The sequence below is a fragment of the Tympanuchus pallidicinctus genome, unplaced genomic scaffold (genome assembly GCF_026119805.1).
Source record: "Tympanuchus pallidicinctus isolate F22 unplaced genomic scaffold, pur_lepc_1.0 scaffold8, whole genome shotgun sequence".
Lineage (NCBI taxonomy): Eukaryota > Metazoa > Chordata > Aves > Galliformes > Phasianidae > Tympanuchus > Tympanuchus pallidicinctus.
Genome location: NW_026294802.1, coordinates 1,572,459 through 1,593,296, shown reverse-complemented (window position 1 = coordinate 1,593,296; position 20,838 = coordinate 1,572,459). Strand labels below are relative to the sequence as shown.

Genomic DNA, 20,838 nt, shown 5'->3' with positions numbered 1-20,838 from the left:
TACTTGTCTGTGATAGCTTTAAGTTTTACCGTGTACATTATTCATAAATTAACCTGTCAATTATTTCTTTAGTTGTGTTATCAGGCCAAGGACTTCACTAGATTCACTGATCTATCCTTGTGGAAGTAGTGTCTAATGTACTCCACAGGCTGTAAAGGAAACAATATTAAAACAAATTCTCTCAGGAAAACTAGGCAGGAAGAGGCTGTCTTTACAGAAATGGAAGTTTAAGTCACTTGGCTCATTTTTTTTAGCACTCATTATTTATATGAATACTGACAATAGTGTGATGGCTGCTGAGACACAGTGATGCCTACATGTGGCTGGGAGTTTAAATACACAGCTCCTCCCTGCTCCTACAGCAAGTAAGAACAGCACGGAGAAGCTTCATCTCCAAAATTCAACTGGTTTACATGAAACTGCCAGAAATGAAGACTGCTTTCAGAACCACATACAGTGAGCATAGATGATTTCAAAAAAGAAGTGCTCATTACTGAGCTGCAAAAGTAACAGGAACGACAGGAAAACGAAAACATTACGTTCAATCATCTGTTTTCCTAAAGGAAGTAAAAATGTTTTGCATTCAAGACCTACTCAGAGACATAATAATACAATAATTCCCAGTACTAAAAACGTGGCACATTTTTCAGCCTTATTATTTTCTAGATGCTTATGTTTTGTTTGCACTACAGCTGCACAATGCTGATACAATAAAGAGTCTGTCAACCTCAAAAATCTTATTTGAAAGTTCCAGAGAAACATGATTGTGTGTTACTCGGGTTACATGTGGATTCTTCCTGACAGTGTGAAAGATGACAGTTCTCTAGCCAGGCAAGAAAATAATTGTTTCCTCGTGTACTGATGTTCAGACAGTTCCTATAATCTAACTTTAGCTTGACACATTGCTTTTTTACAAATCTGCAAATCCTTTGTGATTGTGGAGTATTATTTTCACTATGAATCTCCTTGCAAAACCAGGAATGAAAACCCCATTCCTTTGCCACTGCGTGCACAGAACTCCAAGCCCATTCTATGAAACATAGTTGAATGCAAATACTAGGACATAGGAGGAGACACTGGACCCCTCTGCTTAGTTTGTACCCAAAAGAGTGAGAAAAAAATTAAGATGTCTGCACTTCTTATTTTCCCCCTTGGTAAGCTCTTACAGAACCCATGTCTTTCCTCCATGATTCTCCAAGTTAAGCAAGATTGAATAACATGGAGAGGGTTGGGCAAGTGTTTCCAGCTAAATTTACATGAAGGAAGGGAAATATCTGCAGCTTTACATCGTTACTCTCAATCAGTGTCCTGAGGGTATAAAATATACCTGTTCTACCTTACTGAATGGTTATTTGCATTCGAGTCAGGGCTGAGATGCAAAGCATCAACAGATTTCTTACGATAACCACGTAAAATATTATCTCACTCTCAAACATCAAAGATCATAAAAGAAAGGAAGAACACTGGATGTTCACAAGAACTCCCTCCCCTTACCTCCAGGAAAGGCAGACAGCTGAGTACTAGCGCTGTATTCTGAGATACTTATCAATTTTAAGAGAGAATATTTTACCTAGGGCTTCCAAGTTGGTAAGAGAGTTAGTTTGCAAACATGTCTCAGCATAATGCCTCAAGTCACCACCCCAAACTTTTTTTATATCTCTAGCCTTGAGGAACTTCAACTTGTTTACTAAAACCAGCTCAAACAAAAACCCACAACAAAACAAAAATTAACCCCCCACAATGCAGAGGAATGTTCTCCAAGGACAAAGAAGAACTGTCAGTGTTAGTTGAGAAACACATTTTCCACTGCACTTTGAAAACAAATAGGAAAAAAAAAAAAAAAAGAATGTAGAAAGGGAAAAAATAAAATAAAATGAAGAATCACCCCAACATAACAGCACATGGAAGATACAGAGTTTTTTCTCTTTCTGAATTAGGCAAGGGGCTTTCCTACATATCAGAAAGTTATGGAAAGCCCATCACAAGCGGAACCCAAAGGAAGCTTGTGCCTAAGAAAGGTCCATCTGCATTTTATTTTTACCCAAAAGGCACCACAGCCATCATTCAATGCTGCACATAAACTGATGAAAAGCAGGCAATGGGAAGCTACCAGCTGGAATATTTAATGGGTAAATATTTACAGATGTTGCAACAAACCTAGAAAAAATAATTACATATCTTAGGAAAGTTAAAAATAGGAAGTTACAGGGATCTGCCTATGTTAAGAAAGACAAATAATTTTGGCATTATCAGTTAGGCTGGCAAATTTGCACACAAAGTACACCTATAGCAAACAGCTGAGAGTGCTGTCTCTCACACCCTATTTTCTCACCTAAACATATCCCACAACACGAGAGCCCCTTTACAATCAGCTCACATATGGTGCTAAACCCCTCAGTCAGAATGTTTTAAAAAGAAATAGAGAAAAAAGCACCGGAGTAATTTGATGCAGCTGCAAGCTCAGAGAGGCACCCAGCCCATCATCTGTGTTCTGGCCTGTGCTCCGCTGGGCTAAGCACTCAGGGCACTGACATGGTTGGCCCACAGCCCTACCACAGAGTGAATGCAAAAACATCACCCAAAGTAAGAGAGAACTTCTTACGCAGAAGAAGAAAGAGCAGCCATCACATTCTTGCTTGTGGGAAATGCCTGTAACTTAAGAAGGAAGCCTCTTTTCATTAAAGCTCTGCAAAAGAGCACAGACATGAAAGAGGAGGGAACTCATCTCACACAGTATGTATACAATGGTTCCTAACAGTTCCACCCCATCAGGGTTTCCTCCTTTCCTTTAAGTGCACAGGCAGTCTCTTTACTTGTTCTCAGCACAGGAACGGGGTGATGATGACCCTCCTGAGCTGCCCTGGACAAGATCTAGGCCCAAGGTCTGGCTTCTGAGGTGCTGCAAAGCAGACACAGCTGGGCACAGGATGGCAGCTGGAATCTCTCCCATGTGCCCAAGAACAACCAGCACAGCATCCCTGGTTCTTCACACAACACAGAGTGAGGATGAAGGCACGTACTAACGAGATACAACACAGTGTGGGGATATTTCTTAATACACCCCAGATGTGTTTTATGGGAGCTCAGAGACTTACAACATTTCATGAGGACTAGAAAATAACATGAAATATGCACACCTAACTCAAGTCCCAAATGGGATGTATAGTGTCCAGTTACCATAGCAACTTTCTGTTCAAGCTCCAGGACAAATTGGGTTTCCGATTCTCTGTACTAATGCTGTTGTGAAAACAAAACAGACTAGGTAGCTACTGCTACAGCACTATTTGAAATGCCTAAAATAAAATAAAATAATTATATTTAAGATTGCACACTTTTTTTTTCCTTTTTATGCTGAAGGTCAAAATAAAGCACTCGTGCAGAACAAATAGTCAAAAGTGTCATAAAGGTCATATAGGAGAAGAAGATGGTCTCCATGAGCTAAAAATTTTACATATAGCACATATTAGGTAAAAAGACATGCTTTTACAATGTTATTTCACAAAATCATGGAATTGTTTAGGTTAGAAGAACTCAAAAAGATCATTGAGCTCCAACACCTTGCCATGGGCAGGGTTGCCACACACTGGGTCAGGCTGCCCCTTATTTAGTATAAGAGTTGTAAAAATCTGTACTGTGTGATGCAAAACAACCTCAAAGGCAGATCAGGCGAGTTCCCTCCTTAAGATCAGGTCAATAACTCTTAAAGGAAACAAGACTATTTGGAAGAGATCTCTCATTCACTAGCTCGCATTACTGCTCCAGTAATGGAATAATGCAGTTTCTACCTGTGCTCAAGTCTCAGAACTGTGTTACAGAAACAAATTTTGCTATTTGAAGTAGCATTCTTTTGCCAATCCTGTGCTGTAGTCTACTTGCTACAATGAAAACATTCTTCTTCATAAGCATTTCTGTGAATGACCACCTCAGTTATTTATCCTCAGCTTTTTAGGAATTCCTCATATAATTTTCAACTGATTCACCATCTCCTTTTATTTACTGTTCAGATCTGATTTTGTTACTTATTCACAACTATCCATTTTACTAAATGGACAAAAATTGATACTATTCCTTTAAATATAGTTGCAGTGCTTAATTGTAGCAGCTGCTAAAAAATAGCTGGGAAAATCTACCTTCCTTTGGGATAAATGGGAATAAAATATATCTCCTTATCATCATAGAGAAAAAAAATCTGATGTTCCTGTAAGCTGTGAGTCATTGAGTTATTTGGTCATGTTTTTAATTTATTTTAAAAGAATCTTAACAACGTTTTTTTCTTCCCTTCAGGAAATCTTAGGGTTGCAAAACTTCCTTTTCCTCCCAATAGCATTTATTATCTGTCAAGGGAGGAAAGAGTCTCCAAATAAATGCATCAGAGGTTAGGAGAACTGAAAGCTTACTCAAAAAAGGCTGATAGATAAACAGCTAGCCACAAGATATCTGTTATAGAAAGATAACTGGGTTATTGAGACATAGTATCAAAGGTAAGTCTAAAATCTGTTAGTAGCACCTAGTTTATCCCAATTGTCACCATCACCTTAACAATCGCCTCTGCATCGTTTGTCAGCCAACAGTTTCAGACAAATTCACTGTATTTTTGCTGCAGATGGAACTCTAGTTCGGGAAAAAGAAAAATGTTAAACCAAGATTTGGCTGTAACTATTACTTAAGTTCTGTTTAATGATTAAGTAAACATTTCAGAGTGCGTATTCCCTCCAAGTCACAGAGATGTTAACCAGTGGTGTAACTGCATGGCAGCATCGGAATTAAGACTCAACTACAACTTGGTGAGAGGAAAGAAAAAGAAAGAAAAAAAATATACAAAAATCCCACTTTGTCAGGTCAACTATTTCAGGAACACCAGTTGATCATTTTAGCACACCATGGTCCCAAATGGTGGAGGTGCTGTGAGTCAAAATGCTTCAACTACAAACATGTGCCAGGCTTGTATTTAGGCACCGAAGTGCCTCAATAGGTGAAAACAATCTCTGCTCAGGGAATGTAGACATATCAGAGTGGAAGAAAAATGAATAAATTAAAACATGGTTTTGCCTTGTGAGAAGAATAGTGGCAGTGCTGTGCAAGGGGCTGGTTATAGCCCCAGTTGGCCAGGGACTCCTCTGCTCTTTTGGCTCATGGCCTGCTTAGATGATAAAAAGCCATGGTGTGCCAGCAGTGCTTGTGTGTCCTGAGCACTTCAGATCCTTTAAAGATAGATAGGGAGTCTGGGCCATCGTTCTACAGGTATGTATTTTTAAAAATCACTTTGCATGCCTTCAGTTTGTGCATGGACTCACAAAAGTTATTACAGAAGCACAATATTCAGCCAGAGTTTTGCATCTGCCCTCTTAAAGGTCTCATTTGTCAAAGGCTCTTCCCTCCCCCCCCAAGATAAGTATCTCCAACTGAAGTCTCCTTTTTTAGAATAAGACTTAGTGTCTTCCATGGTGTAATCTATAGCTGATGGACTGAATTATTGTATTAAACTCTTACATTCAAATACAGCATCTTCTTCAACTGGTCAAAATACCACAAGCTTCTTTTATTAATCTGCAAGCAAACCACTCAACATCTCCTTGAGCTGTAGTGCAGCCTCCAACCCAAGTGTCCATCTCTCACGACTACAGTCACCCCTTCCTTTACTCTTGGGAACAAAATCTGAATTCTAATGCTAATGCCTAGAGTTTCCTCCTTGTTAGATGAACCAGCATATCCATCCATAACACTAATAAGTTGAAATGAGTAGTGACAGTTTCCAGTCATGCAGAAACATAGGCAGACTCAGATGTCATTCTCAAAATGGTGGCTGACTTCTGAGACAGCATCACAGTCCAATCGCCAACAAAGATATCTATTTTTAAAGGACTCCTTAAAATCCAGGGCAGATCGAAGAGCCTGATAGCAATAGGATTAGTAGGGAGTTTAAAAAAAAAAAAAAAAAGATATATTTCACACATTAGCAAACCCATTAGAATCCCAAAAAAAGAGAAAGCACTCTTAGTTTGGAACAAAAGGAAAAGCTGGAAAAGGAACTTACTGTTAATTCAAGATAAAAATCACACTACTGGAGGTGAGCCAGTTCATTTTTTCCACAAGATTGAACTCAAGATGACAGAAGAATCCCAGGGCTTTGCAGAGGAGGGACAAAAGCCATCAACTCTGGTTTCCTGAGTGGCAGCACTGATATTCCCCACTCCACACCTCTGCTTGCCACCACTGATATCATGGCTGCAGGAATTAATGTGCTAGGACAATCATTACATTTTTCACTATTTGGTAGCTAACCACATCCATTTTTACTCAGTGCAACATCTGGATAAAATATATAGAAGCAAAAATACATGAAAGCAAAAATATATACAGACAAAAACCATTTCTTCACCTCCATCCATACAGTAGATGTTATGAAAAACAAGAAAATGCCCTGGTTACAAACAGTTATGTACTTCCAGTTTAACTGTTAGCCTTTACAGGGATAAGTCTAGACACAGAAAGAAGAGCGGAAGCAAATTCAAGGGCTTCTTGATATGAGAAATTGAGGACTCTCTTAACTCTCAACGGTCATGTACTGCTTAGTCCCCAATCAACAGCTGCAGTTTGTTAATCTTCACACCACTCACCACATCTAGTTCACCTACAGCGCCAATGCGCAATCACGACAGCCAATCCTATGGCCTAGCAAGCAGCTGGAAACTGTGATGGAAATGGAAAAGAGATTACAGTTTGCAAAAAATGGATAGCATAGCACAGCATACCACAGCAAAGCATAGCACAGCTTGTGGCAGTACTGAATAGTAACACTGAGCATGACATGCCACATTTCATTAATTAGCTTTTCAGAAATTCGAAGTAGCCAGCCTTACATACAAATGATCTCAGCTCTTTTTAATAAAATAAACAGTCCCAAAACAGAGAGGTTAATCCTCGTGTTTACTTCATCAGGACATGAGAAGTGCCCAAAATATGTTATCTGTCAATTAGCACTCACATCAATCTTTGAATTTCCACTTCTCCACCAAAATCTGCAGCTGAACAGAGTAAAATCAGCATCAGCCTATGTGAACCAGTGTATTACAGCAATTTCAGCCTCTCTTTGCTATACAGTCTGAAGATGGTATACGTTTTGAGACTTCTCTATAATCTGTACTACAGTGGCACACCAATGAGATGGAGTAATACCTCAGGTCTGCAGAAGAACTTTAAAGAATATTGAAGAGAGACAAGGGAGACCATTAGGTAATTTTAGATCCTCCCTCTCAAATTCAGATAAATACAGAGTTTCTTGATGTTTATTTGCTTTTGTGTCTGGAGTTAGACGTTGCCCAGCCCAGTTCTCATGAAAACACAATGCACTTCAAAAAAAAGTCACTACCCATAATAAATGACACCCCCCACCCCCCCAAAAAAGCATGACAAATTCCTTTAAATTATTTCCATATGATCTAAGATTCTATAAATAAAACAAGAGCGAGACTTTTGGGGTTTTGTTCTCACTTTTTGCTCTTTTGTTGTTTGTTTTTTAATATTTGAGAAAGCATTTTAAGAGCAAGCAGAAAGATAAGTTGCCCCACTATAATCAGTGGAACAAATACTTATAGATTGGTATTTTGACTATAAATCAACCCCTCTCCCCTGCAACTGAGGGCAACTCCTTCAACAAAGACCATTATTGAGATTCCCCATGAACATTTCCAATAGGACGGAAGAATACGTTCAAACTGGTCAAGGTAGGTTTTAGACAATTCTCAGTCAGCTTTGAAACAAAAAGATTTCTACTTGCTACATCCAACAAATGAGGGGGAGAAGACTTTTCACACAGCTGCAAACATTTGAATTCTACTGCACACCAAGCCCTACAGTTTATCAGATTCACAGTATATGAATTGTATTATTTTCTGGAAATTATTAACAGCTGAAGGCATATACACATAACCAGATGTTTTCTTTTTCCTAAGAAAGACACTATAGATGAGAACAATATATATGTATGTTTTGTAATACTGGACAGAAACTGGCAAACTGCACAGAATGTGTACACAAATGGTCCTAAAGACATAAATGATAAAAAGCAAGAGAGGGCAAAGGCCCTGCCATGTATATATATTTTTTGGCCAAAATACTTCTCTAGAGGTGTAATGTGTCCAGAGTGAAGAGTGCAATTTAGACCAAGAATGTTAGTCACACATGGTTTATCATCAGTGAGTGCAACACCACCAGCCCAACGCCTAAGAAAAAATCATTTTTCTTCAACAAAATAACCCCAAGCTCCAGATCTGCATCAGTTTAAGGTCATTTGATTCCTGAAGGCATGTGCCTATCACAGGGGAATATCTGGAAGGCTCCTCTATTTCTATAAGTCATCATGGCAATAGCACTGTCTCAGAACATTTCCTCATTACTGGCAACAGAGTTCCAAGCTGGGCAGGAGGGCAGTGAGCACATAAAGAGCAAGGTCATATCTAAAATTCCAATGCACTTTTCTACATCCTGAAGAAGTCCATCCTGAAGAAGTCATTGTACTAAAAATCCGTGAAGGAGACTTTAAGACTAAGTGGGACTTGCGTCAGTTGTGACTTTTCAACAGTCGTTGTGGATTCAATTTGCTAACCTGTCTGAAGTAATATCTGTGAATCTTATAAAACAGCAGCCATAAAGAACAAGTGACTATGGAGAAAAAACTTTATTGCTGGCATTACTGGGAGTACTAGGGCAGCATGCATCTGGACATCCTAGTCACTGCACACCACCATCTCCAAAGTTCAGGAGGTAGAAAGTACCAGACTTGATCAAATCTGCCATCGTGCAGATAAATAGGAACCCCACCAATACTTCCACGGCATTTCCCAAAGTGCAATATAGACCTTAACTCTTCAAAAATGTTTTCCAACTGAATGTCACAATCAGCCATATAAGCCAAAAATGGTTATGCAAAGTTTATATAATGGTTCAGAAAGAGATTCAAGCTTATGCAATTTATACAGTGAAGCATGAAAAGAAAGGACAGGCTCCAGCATCATCTGCTTTTAGCCTGGGAGGTTTTGGGAAAAGGCCTATATGCAGAGGAGTAAACCTGTATTGCATTTGCCATGTGCCAAAAATATGTATAAATACAAACACCAGAACCAAGGGGGTAGCACCACATTCTGGCAATCACATAATTCCAGCACAGAACCACTAGAAGTTCACTAATGTACTTAGCGAGAAAAGCCAAGACGTACCAGAGGCAACCAGTTTAAACTTATGTGTCTATCTTGGACAAAAAAGAAGGACAAGAAATCTTGGTTTATATTTTCCTACCAGATATAGAAGCTCAGAAAATCTCCCCCCTCATACACTCTGAAGGTCAAACCAAATGACGTAATGATCTGCTATGGCCTTAAACAGGTTTTATAGATTATATGTAGAGATTTAAAAATAGATATTATTTTTAAATAATAAAATTCTCTTGAAATGGAGTGTCTGGTACAATAAGCCTTCATTCACCAGCTAAGATCTAGACAAGCTATCACAATACAAATAGGTAGATGCTCTGAAACTGTAATTTCATCCCGCTGACTCCCTCTGCCTGAAATGCAAACAACACGTATTATCTCCCACACAGTCTGCATCAGCCAGGAGCAGAACTGCAGGAGAGCATGCAGATGGATGGCATGCATACACTGGAGACACCATACCAGGTTCAGGCACGAGATATGATTTAGCTATGGCTGTGAGGACCTCTGTCCTCAGCCACAAGCACAGAGACAACAGCATTCCACACAGCTTAGCCTGCTTCTTCCACTGGAGGAAAACAGTTAAAATCAGATTGGGCATACCTGGTCTGTCTTGACATCTCTGCTGTAGGGCCTCCACCGAATGACTTCATTCAAAGCCTGTTCCCGTGCAGTAATGGCCAGAGATCACTATCCAGGTTCAGGATGAATGATCTGAATTCATTAAGTGTACCAAATTATACACTACATTTTTGTGCAATTTCCAAGTGGAAGGCCAAACAAGAAGTACGGGAGGAAGGTGCTATCGTCACCAGCTACACGGCTGTTCAACTGGTCACACGTACAACATAATGCAGCATGGCTCACCAATTTGTATGGATGGCCTGTAAGTTCTACTGGAAATCACTTAATTTCATGTGTAAATGCAAGAATCAGATTTCTTTGCCTTTGCATACGTTTTGACAATGGTAATTTCATTTCATGTATTAAGATAATTCATTAAGCACCATCAAAATCAGCACAAAATCTCTCATAATTGCAGTCTAGTAATACAAGATCTTACACTGAAGCACATCATTAATTCCTTGACGGTTAGGGAACGAGCCAAACACTCTGTGCAAATGAAGGATTAGCAAGGTTTTAACTCATACATCTCCTCGCACTTCAGTAGTGAAGGAATGAACCTTGTTAAAAAAGAATTTCATATTAGACTTTAAAATGATGGCCCCTTAGGCAGGTTTTCTGTACTTCAAAAGACCGCTATTATTCTATTACATGTTATGGTCCAAGATAACAGAAGAAACTCCCATAAAAAGAAAAAAAAATAGAATCTTGTTCAAAATGGGAAGTCGCCACTCTCTCGCAATGAAGAGAGAACAACCTCAATGTACAAGGACTTTGCAGCTGTAAAGGTTAGTGCCTTTTCTTCTTGCTCTTTAAAGGTGTTCAAAGTTGTCTACAAATGTGTTTACAAGGATTCAGAAAAAGTCCAAGTCAGTTCCCTTCTCTGCTTCCTTTCTGGCTTAGGAGTTCTTGTAGCACAGTCACTACGAAGTGATGCTGCCCATCATCCAGAGTGATATGATCTCTTTAATGTGTTCACTCATTCAGGTCTTCATAACTGGAGAAGTTACAGAAGCTACTGGGGAACATCTCTAGCAATTTAAATAAGCGCTGTGTTATATGCTAAGATACAACACTTATTTCAGAGTTTGATGGCCCTACCAGGTGAAGTAGAACTCATTAAAAATACCCAAAATATGTAGGAACAATAATAAATTAAGATCTCATAATCAGCAATTAAGAATGCTGAAAAAGCTCACATAATGTGTGGTGTTTTTCCAAACTTTTCCATCTTATCTTAAATGTTTATAGTAAAAAGAACAGAGATGTTTTCTTCAAAGCACAGAGCAGAACCAATCCTACCAACATTCCAGCAGCATGAGATTATTCCTATAATGTGACCAAGTAACTCACTCAGATCTTCAGGATTATTAAAAAAAGAAAAAAAAAAAAAAAAAAAGAATTGTTCCCCCTCAGTGTTTTTTTGCTATTATTCTATTTTTTCTTATCCTTACTCCTTTAGACAGAAGTGACTGGGAGATTTTATCATCAGCTCAGCAAAACAGAACTCCCCTGCATTTGCTTTCTTTTAGATTCAAGCTTTACAATTAAACCGTGCATTAGAGCAATACCTAATAATTTTCCACCCCACTAAAACTGATTGGACTTCTAAGGTTTCAGTTTAATTTTTCCCCTCTCTCATTTTACTAACTAGAAGAAAAATGCATCTACCTTCAAGCCTGTTGGAATCAATCTTCTTTTCTCTTTCTCACAATTTATAAGTCAGAGGCTTAAAAAGTGCTCATATCCTCTTTTACCAAGCTGGTTATGTGAGATAAGCACAAGTACATTAATAAAAATAGCTCAGCATTAAGTCATGGATGTTTTACAAAAGTAAACCTAAAAAAAAAACCCTAAAGGGTAATTGTGATTTATACCACTTCTCTTTCCCTGTACTACCAGATATCAATCATCTATAAAAGATCCCTTCTTTTACATACAAACGTCAAGAATTGCCACTGCTGCTGGCTCATTTCTAATCAGCCCAGCACCACAGAGCACAGACCCCCCAGTCAGCCCTCGGACTGGCAAACACTGTCACACTGCACAACAGGCATCGATCTTTCTCAATTACAGACTTGAACATTTCTCCTCCCTTTTCAAAGAAGCCCTTTACCAACACCCCACAGCTGGAAGCTCAACTTCTCCCATTTCAGCTCTCCTATCAGCTGTACCTCAGCAGCATCTGCACCGTTGCTTTTACTAACGTCAGTGTCCAGTCTTCAGCTTGTTTCCCTATGAGAGGAACATCATACACAGCGTGAAGAGATGATGTCAGAGAGCGGGGAAAACTTGCAAGATTTCATGAAAAATGTGTTCCGCAATGCAAACTTGATTGAAAGAGGAAATATGTGAAGTGGTGCCCTACACACTAACTTTGGGGTGGGCTACTTTGTCAAGTGTTTTAAATTGCTCATTTCCTGCACAGTACAATGGAAATGGAATAACTCTCAGGATTCCAATAATGATACAAAACTACCACTAAGGCACAGTTAATACAACCACTAGCATTGACACTTTTATTACTGCAATTACTATGAAGCAGCTGGTGCTAATAATAACACTTAGCATTTATATGGTGCTTTACATCTTCAAAGGCTGTATAAACATTCACTAATTAAGTCTCCCAGAACCCCAGAGAGACAGATACGTTTTCAGTTTTATAAATAAGAAAATTGAGGCAGAGAGACAAAATTACTGTCTTCAACACCAAGATCTTGAGACGAATTTTAGAAATGGGAGTGGACATTTCTATGAACAAAAAGAACTTACTGACTTTAGGAGTACTGCTTAGAATTCACAAAGAATATGATGGGACATAATCCTTCACGCTCTTCACATCCAAAAAGTAAGAAAACATTTTCACAGGGAAGGTGTGCTTCACTGCTGCCAGCTGCTCAAAGCTACTTGCCACCATAGAGCACAAAGCACTGAACTAAACAGGCCAGTAGCATCATCAGATTTACCCAATCCTCAGCTGGAAGACAAAATCTCTCTGAAGATTCAAACTGTTGATAAACTGCACAGAAGTGCAACTTCTGTCACCATCAACATTGGTCCCTAAAAGCAACTCACTTCAAAAGCAACTCCCCAAAAGTGGCTGTATCTTGCACTGCCACAATTTAAGAAACAGATGAACATATCTTTTTTCTTGCATGTCAACATAAAATAAAGAATGAATGACTTTTCTAAACTCTTAGTAGAAATGAACAAACGCCACAGCTTACAAAGGCACTTCTAAGTACATCTTACATTCATATTCAATGAGACACTGATTGAACAGATTCTTGGTATATGCATTAGACACCTCAATCACACACAGAAAACAAATGCCTACACACACTTCAACACCTCCTATTCAGGTCTTGAGCTCTAGAGCTGCTTGAAGTGAACTTAAAATTATTGTCTAGATAAAATGCAGTAATGTATTAAAGAACACATTACTTTTAAAGCCATATCCTAGGAAGACTTAATTATACATGTAATTCTGAATATAAACTACCCCTCTGAGATCAGTGCATCTGAAATGCATTTCAGAAGACACTGGTATAAAGACTGATGACACGAATATATGTGAGGAAAAAAAGATGGTTTGTGTGAAAGGAATGGCTTTGAAGCAAGGAGTGGTAGGAAGTGACTGTGTGAAGCCGAACATGACGTACAATGAACAACTGAAAAGTAAAATAAAAAGGGTAGGGACAGCTTATGGAATAAATAAGCAAGAAAAAATAACTTAAAGTTATAGCAAGGTGCAAAAACAAGATGGACCACAGTGGAGAAACATGGCTTGAGCAACCAGAAAGGAAAGGAAAACACTAAGAGCTAAACCAAGCGTCAGGCTGAGCTGGAGAAAGAATATGGACAAAAGCAGAAGGCAAGGTACAAGATGCATCATTGCTTTAACACAGGAACAGTAACAGAGGGAAAACAGTAACCACAACAGAGACGCTGTTTGTATCTCAGCAGTAGGACACTCATCATGCAGGTGATTTAACCACTGGACACTTCGGTGCAAAGTCCAGATACCTCACTCTGTCGTGCCCTCTGTGGGACAGCAGCTAGCGCAGATTTATTAGCTGTAAGGAAATCTGCAGCTGAAGTAGGAACAGACTGCACCACCCTACCTCTGCCTTGCCCTCTGCCTTAACCCCTGGACAATTCTCTGTCCCTAAATACAGGAAGAGGAAGAAATAAAAGAGATGAAACACCACGCTAAGGTTGTGAAAGGATTGCAAAGCAATAAATAACAATAGACATGGGGAAGAGATAAGTAATCCCACAATGGGAAAAGCAAGCCTGAGACAACACTAAAATGAAAATAGAAAAGCATGAATTTAAATACAGTCTGCCTCCAAACTCTGAGAGAAACACACGCATATTTACATACCCAACAGCAGGCAATCAGGCACTCAGAGGCTTCTTAAAGCATGTTCAAGGCTGTAAATTACTTCAGAAGCCTATCTATATGCGGCTGACTTTTCCATTTTAAAAATGGCTCAGAACACCATTGGGCTGTACTTTGATGCAACTTGATTATTGCAAGCTCCTTACATAACTCACAAAACTCATGTTTCATCACACTGCCCTTGTCACGTTGCTGTATGCATTGAGTGACACTTGGCACAAGTCTTGTATCCCTGCGCTAGGTGTAACAGACCTGCACATCCAGTGTTTTTGTGGTGAAGATCCTGAGACCTTCAAAGGCACTGAACTCGTGCTGAATGTCTGGATCAACCAGATATCTAGCTCCCTGAAACACTGAGGTAAATCCCTAATCAATTAGAAGAAGAATGATTTCTCAAGACCAGTCACTTCAAATTATATTTTACATGAAACAAACCGAAGGGTGACATTGGAAGAAGAAAGAATACATCAGAGCTATGAGAAGAGTTGTGCATGTTCGCAAGAAGAGCACTCGGATGTAAAGCTCCCTCAGATACCCCAGAACAAAACAAAATGCTCATGACCCAAGGTTCATGTGGAAGACAAACCACTATGAGCATTAAGTGGACAAATCAGAATACCTTTGAATTCCACTTGCAGTAAAAATATACTGAGATACTCTTGTATCACACTTTGCATCTGCAAGTATTAAAGAGCAGACCTAACCAATCTCGTGTATTTCTCCTGTTTTTTAGATCAAGTTTTAAGCAGCTAATCTGTGAGGTATGCTATGTATCGTTTCCCTTTCCTAATGGCTCTGGACTATATTAATGAAGAGTGAAAAAGCGCTGTTAACATCTGATTTTCAGCTTCTCTTTGCAGGTGAGCCAATTTCTGGAAGGCAAGGGGGAGGAAAAGGGAGCGCTGATGGGAGAAGCAGCAAGCCTAGTGCCTGCTTTACTACTTGGCCAAATCCTTAAAAGTGCTTTTACATGCAGGAGCAGAAATCAAAGTAATACACAAATCCCCATGAGTCATCCCTTTATTTTCCAGATTACAAAAAAAAATCCTGAGCTACAGACATTAAGGCTTACAATGTAGTAAATGAAGTCTGAAACATTTAGGGGCTCCAGTAAATTTCACCTCCCTGCCCAAGAACCAGCTGTGGCAGCTTCACCACTAAGCCAGCTGAACATGGCTGCCCTGTGCCCACGGGATGCTAAAAAGAAGTTGTGTGTTTCCCTACCTGCAGTGATAACCTACAAAATCTGCACAATCTATAAATAGTAACATTTTGGATTATTGAAAGACAAATCCTCCCTCTTACAGAAAACCGGTACATTCTGGAAAAGAAGAAAAAAAGAACAAATTATGTGTACAAGAATTACTCGAAGTTACTGTACATCTGCAACACCTACACCGAATAGATATCATTCCTAAAAAATGTTTTCTAAATATGATGCTGAAATACTCAAAGGTTTAACAGCATTCCAGGAAAACAGGTTCATCATTTCACAATGCCTGGTTTTATTAGAGAATACAGCAATTTCCAAGCGTGGTTGAAATGCCAACCTGAGCAAGGCTTTAAGAACAAGTATAACCAATGCCCGCTGTCATACTGTTAGTAATGAAGATGCCCATTATGCATCAGAACACTGCACAACTGAAAACCCTTCGGAAATGCATGAATTAAGTCAAAATGTACAAATCCCACTTTAAATGCCCATCGTGAACCTTTGAAGTTAGAGACATCTGCTAACTCTGTCCATCCAAAATGCAAAAGATTGCTAGAGACTATTCAGAAAACGACAGAGGTAATAAATGCAAACAAAGTAATTTGTAATTTGCTATTTCCACATCAGATCTCGCTCCCGTGGAGAGTCACAGCATGAGTAGCTTTAATTGCATATATAGCGGCACAAGGAGGGAAGGGAAGAAAGGACAGACTGTGTTCAACTAGTAGAATGCAAGGCCTTGGGTTGGCTCATATTGAAAAATTTTACTATAAATGACATTAGTGAATAAAATCAAAGGCATATGTCAGTGAGTGTGGGCTCAGCGATGCAGCTCAAAATGAAACCCAGCCCTCCAAAGCAAATGCTAATGATGCTTGCATTTTTAACTGACTCATTTTTTATCCTCTCAAAGTCCACAATGTGCTATTGGAAAAAGAAAGAGACATAAAACAGATGTGAAGGTTGCTTCTTCCTGCACCCCCACAGTCTTTCCAAGAAACTTCTGAGTAACCTTGCATGGGAACAAGCACAGTAACACAGAACCACAAAAGCACTAAACCCTACAACAGACACCTCCTCTTATCTTACTGCTTCAGTGAATCCAGAGGTCTGCTTTGTAAACACTTGTGCTAAGCCTTTGTCACATGCAGACCAAGCAGTCTCACTGAGATGAAACTTAACTGTGTTTGTAAGTTCATACGTATGCAGAACGGTGAGAGATGGAGCAGACCATGACTCTCATGACTGTAGTAATAGCAGGAGTTCCCAGAAAGAAAAAAAAGAAGAAAAAAAAAAGTAAAAACTCAAACAGCAACAGTCATCTAGCTTGACATCCAAGACTGGAAATTGACAATTCCAGGTATCAGGATTAAATCATTACACGTACAAATCCTGTGTTGGATGAATAAATCAATGGATGAATCTAACTCTGGAACTGAGATAAAATGGCACCAGTCATGGACCTCAGCAAAAGCAGGAATTCTAGTTTCTGCTGATGCAAAGCATTTAATGCTGAGAAAAGCTAGAGAACTAATTCTGAAAACAAATTAGCCTCTCCATACTTCTTCTTTTTTTTTTTTCTTTTTTTTTTTTTTCTTCACCATGAGTATTCTGTATCTATAGCCACACTTTTTAGTTACCAGGGGTATTTTTAGTGATGTTCAGTTTCACTGCATGTTCAGTAAGTGCTGCCCTAGCTCTGGCAAAGGGGTATTTCAGGCATCAGGCTGCTTCCTGAACCACAAAGCAAATACAGAGGCTTCAAATCATCCCAAAGCCATACAGTTGCAATGTGTTGACAAGCCTCCCTGGGAACCCAGCTCAAGACTAGAATAATGAAACCCCTGACACTCTATGGACACAGAAAACACAGAACCAGATGCCGTGAAATTAAAAAAAAAAAAACACCAAAAAACACCCAAAACACACCTAGAAAAATCTTGGTTTCAAAGGCAGTATGTGAATCAAATCTATCCATATGTGGAAGACACACAAGCAAAGAATCTTCTGATTCTCTTCCAATAGAGGTATCAGGATTGGGTTGTGTTTTCTGTACCAACAACTGCACAGCAGTGAGGAATTAAATGCCTTTATTTGCTGGCTACCAGCCACAAAGTAGAGAATCATAGAATCGTCACAGAATCATAGAATGGCCTGGGTTGAAAAGGACCACAATGATAACCTAGTTTCAACCCCCCTGCTATGTGCAGAGCCACCAACCACCAGATCAGGCTGCCCAGAGCCACATCCAGCCTGGCCTTGAATGCCTCCAGGGGTGGGACATGCACAGCCTCCTTGGGCAACCTGTTTCAATGCGTCACCACCCTCTGGAAGGTTCTGCAGTGCTCCAGTTTTGAGGGGTCATGGACCAACCAAATGCTCCGCTTTACTGCCTGGTGTGGACAAGTGCTGCTTCTTCAGGGAAATGTCTCACCTTTGATCAGTCATTCACTAGAAGACAATGCTGATATGGCAATTATAGTCAGCAACGTAAGAGATGCAAGTGTTAAACACTGAAATCAAATTTAATAAGCACTTTACTAGCGCAGCCTTCACTGTGCAGTCTTCAGCTATGGTAGTGATACAACAGAAGACTCGGAGAGCAAAGTTCTTATATATTTGATCTATTTTGACCCTCAGGGCACCAATTATTCATCTTCATATGTTTAGGTTTTAATAAGTTTTCACCCACAGGGGAAAAAAATATAGCAGTTAATGTGAGTGACTTGCCATTAACGGCTGGAATATAGACAGAAAGAAAATCAATTGTATTTCATGAATTCAGTTGTCACCAAGTGCAAAGTGTTTTTTCAGGTTGTGCGTTTCACAGCAAAAGTGTCTGTAGATCAATCTTGGGCTCTGTATTATCGCTATGTACAGACAGGCACCTATTGGGTGTTCTTCCTTGTGGGGCTGCTGCCTCCTTCCAATCATACCTAATGGGATGTTCTGAGTGCTTTCAAAATTATACACAATCAAAAACATTTATTCTGAGCTATAAAAGTGCAAAACTCAATACTGCAACCATTACGAGTATGTGACAATACAAGTGGTGTCCAAAGCCAATTGTATATCCACAGCCTCTCCCTGACAAAGCAGCTCCGCTCAGCTCCAGCAAACCTTTGAGCACAGTATCTCATTACCTGGAGGTACCCTTATGCTAATAATACTGCACTTGGGAGCTGTGAATCAAGCTGAGAAATGCTGCATCTTCTGCACATCCTGGGAACCTCACAAACTCTTTTGCAGCCCTCACCACACACTGAAAGGAGCAAGCAGCCCGCATTAGGGATGGTCTCGGAGGCAACCACTCTGCTTACAGAATTTCCAGTGGTACTCTGTGGAACGGGGACTGCTCACACAATGCTGATTCAGTGTCTCCAGTTGCTAACAACAAAAATGGTCACACTGAGGCTCTTCCATGTAAGCAATTTTTGTAGCTGACATAGCCATTGCACAGTCACAAACGAGAAGAAAGATGGTTAATAGGAAGGGAAGAGGACCCTATTTCTGATTACAAAAGGAAGGAGAGGCCATGCTAAAACACAGACTACACTGCAACGAAACCTGAGATCCATCATTTGGTTAATATTTCAGCAGACACAACCCAGCAGAGTAATATTTTTATCTTCAGTACTTCACTTGAAGTAAGCAGATTCTACCAAAGGTCGTACTGCTGCATGTCTGTACCTTGGAGGGGTACAGGAGCCACGAGTCAATGCAAAGCATGCTTTTGGGGTATGAGTGTTGGTTCTCAAACAACATCCTTATGAAAAACTTGCTCTGCCCTTCTATTGCCTGCTGCTACTTGGCCCTACAGAGGTTACAGGGGGCCAGTAGCATCTTAAATCATTCAATGAAACGCCAGAAAACCTGTTTTACACCGCGTGCCCAGGTCACCCTCAGTGCACAACGCGACCATACAGGAGAGCGCGTCATGGCGGTGAGAAGGGTAGGAGGAGGAAGAATGCCAGGGAAAGTTCGCAGCTAGCAGGAACAGGGGAAGGAAGGCAGCAGGGCAGCGCACCCGGGAAACACGGGCATACGAAGGGATTATCGCACCCGCCAGCTGCTCCTCGCCAGCTCCCAGCAACGCTGACTGGGAAGCCAGCTTAAAGGGCGGAAAACAACGACACGGGAGCAGGAGAGACAGCCCGGCCACCTGGGAGCAGGTGGGGAGGGAGGCGACGAGCGCCGGGGACACGGGAGCCCCGCACTGGGCGCTCGGGAAAGGTGCGAGGTGCGGCGGCACACACGCAGACGGAAGGGCTGCAGCCCCAACGCCGTCCCCAGCCGCGGAGCCCCGAACGCACCGGGGGAGCTCCTGCCCGAGCAGCCCCATCCTCTTCCAGGTGGCTGAATGCCGCGCAGCTCGCAGCGTTACGAAGCCGGGCGGGATTTCAGGACCGCAGCGTGACCGTGGGGCGAGGAGACCCGAGGGAATCCCGCCTCGGCAAGCCCTTACCTTGCGGGCGTTCTCCTCTCGCGGAGGAACGGGGCGCGCCGGTGGCCGAGAGCGCGGCGGGGCGCGGTGCGGGGCTCGGAGCGCGGCTCTCCCCGCGGGGCCGAGCGCGGGGCTCGGCGCTCCCAACAAAGTGCCTGAGCGGCGCGGGCGGGCGCCGGGCAGCGGGAACAGCCGCTGAGCGGAACGGAGCCGAGCTCCCTCTGCCGGCCCGCCCCGCCCCGGCCACAATCCCTGCCCCAGCCCGCGGCCGGGGCGGGCCGTTTGCGGAGCTCGGCCGTCGGCCAGCTGCGTTCTCCTGTTGCGGCGTGCAGGTCGCCCGCAGGATGCCGAGGTACTGAAAGCAGCCCCCTGGAGCCGGCCTGCGGTAGGCGGCTTGTTTCCAGTCATCCGAAGCGTTCGTCAAAATCTCCACAAAGCCTCATACAAAACCTACCAAGATTCCGAAGCAAGGAAGTCGATGTATCTACACCGCCTGCGGAGCGAGTCGGCTACGAGAGCAACACTCTGTCGTCCTCGCTCGGGATCCTGGATGAAATCTCCCGGCTGTCGATGCTGTTTCCATTTGGTTGCTCGTGCCCCTAGCCTGACAGCTCACACGTGGCTGTCGCTGTCTTCGTGGGACAACCCCGCACACACACTCCGGGTGTGCTGACAGGGGGCTGAAGTGCTGCCCACACTGGTGGCTTCTGTAGAGAGTCACTGATGCTCCTACAGTCAGGCTGTTCCCCGAAAATCTCTTTTCACTGAGTTCCCATTAAAAGTTTCTGTCTTTTGTGACGCTGCAGAAAAGCTAGAAAAGAAATCCTGCAGCAGCATCTGACTGACAAAAAGAACCCCCCTTCAGAGGGTCTCATGAGACCTCATTTAGAATGCTAAATCCAGATGTGGAGTCCTCAGAATGGAAGAAACATGGACCTGTTGG

General features: G+C 41.4%; 1 protein-coding gene across 3 annotated transcripts in view; it reads right to left on the bottom strand.

Annotated features, from left to right (window-relative positions):
* Positions 1 to 20,373, bottom strand: part of EPS8 (epidermal growth factor receptor pathway substrate 8) — a 131,971-nt gene extending 111,598 nt beyond the window's left edge. For 2 of the 3 annotated variants that reach the window (XM_052667312.1, XM_052667319.1), the window contains exon 1: positions 19,917 to 20,095. The gene's annotated coding sequence lies outside the window, so the exon portion shown is untranslated. Of the gene's footprint in view, positions 1 to 19,916; positions 20,096 to 20,349 lie in introns of those variants that run through there. The other variant, XM_052667317.1, reaches the window with a different exon arrangement.
* Between the last annotated feature and the right edge of the window lie 465 nt (positions 20,374 to 20,838).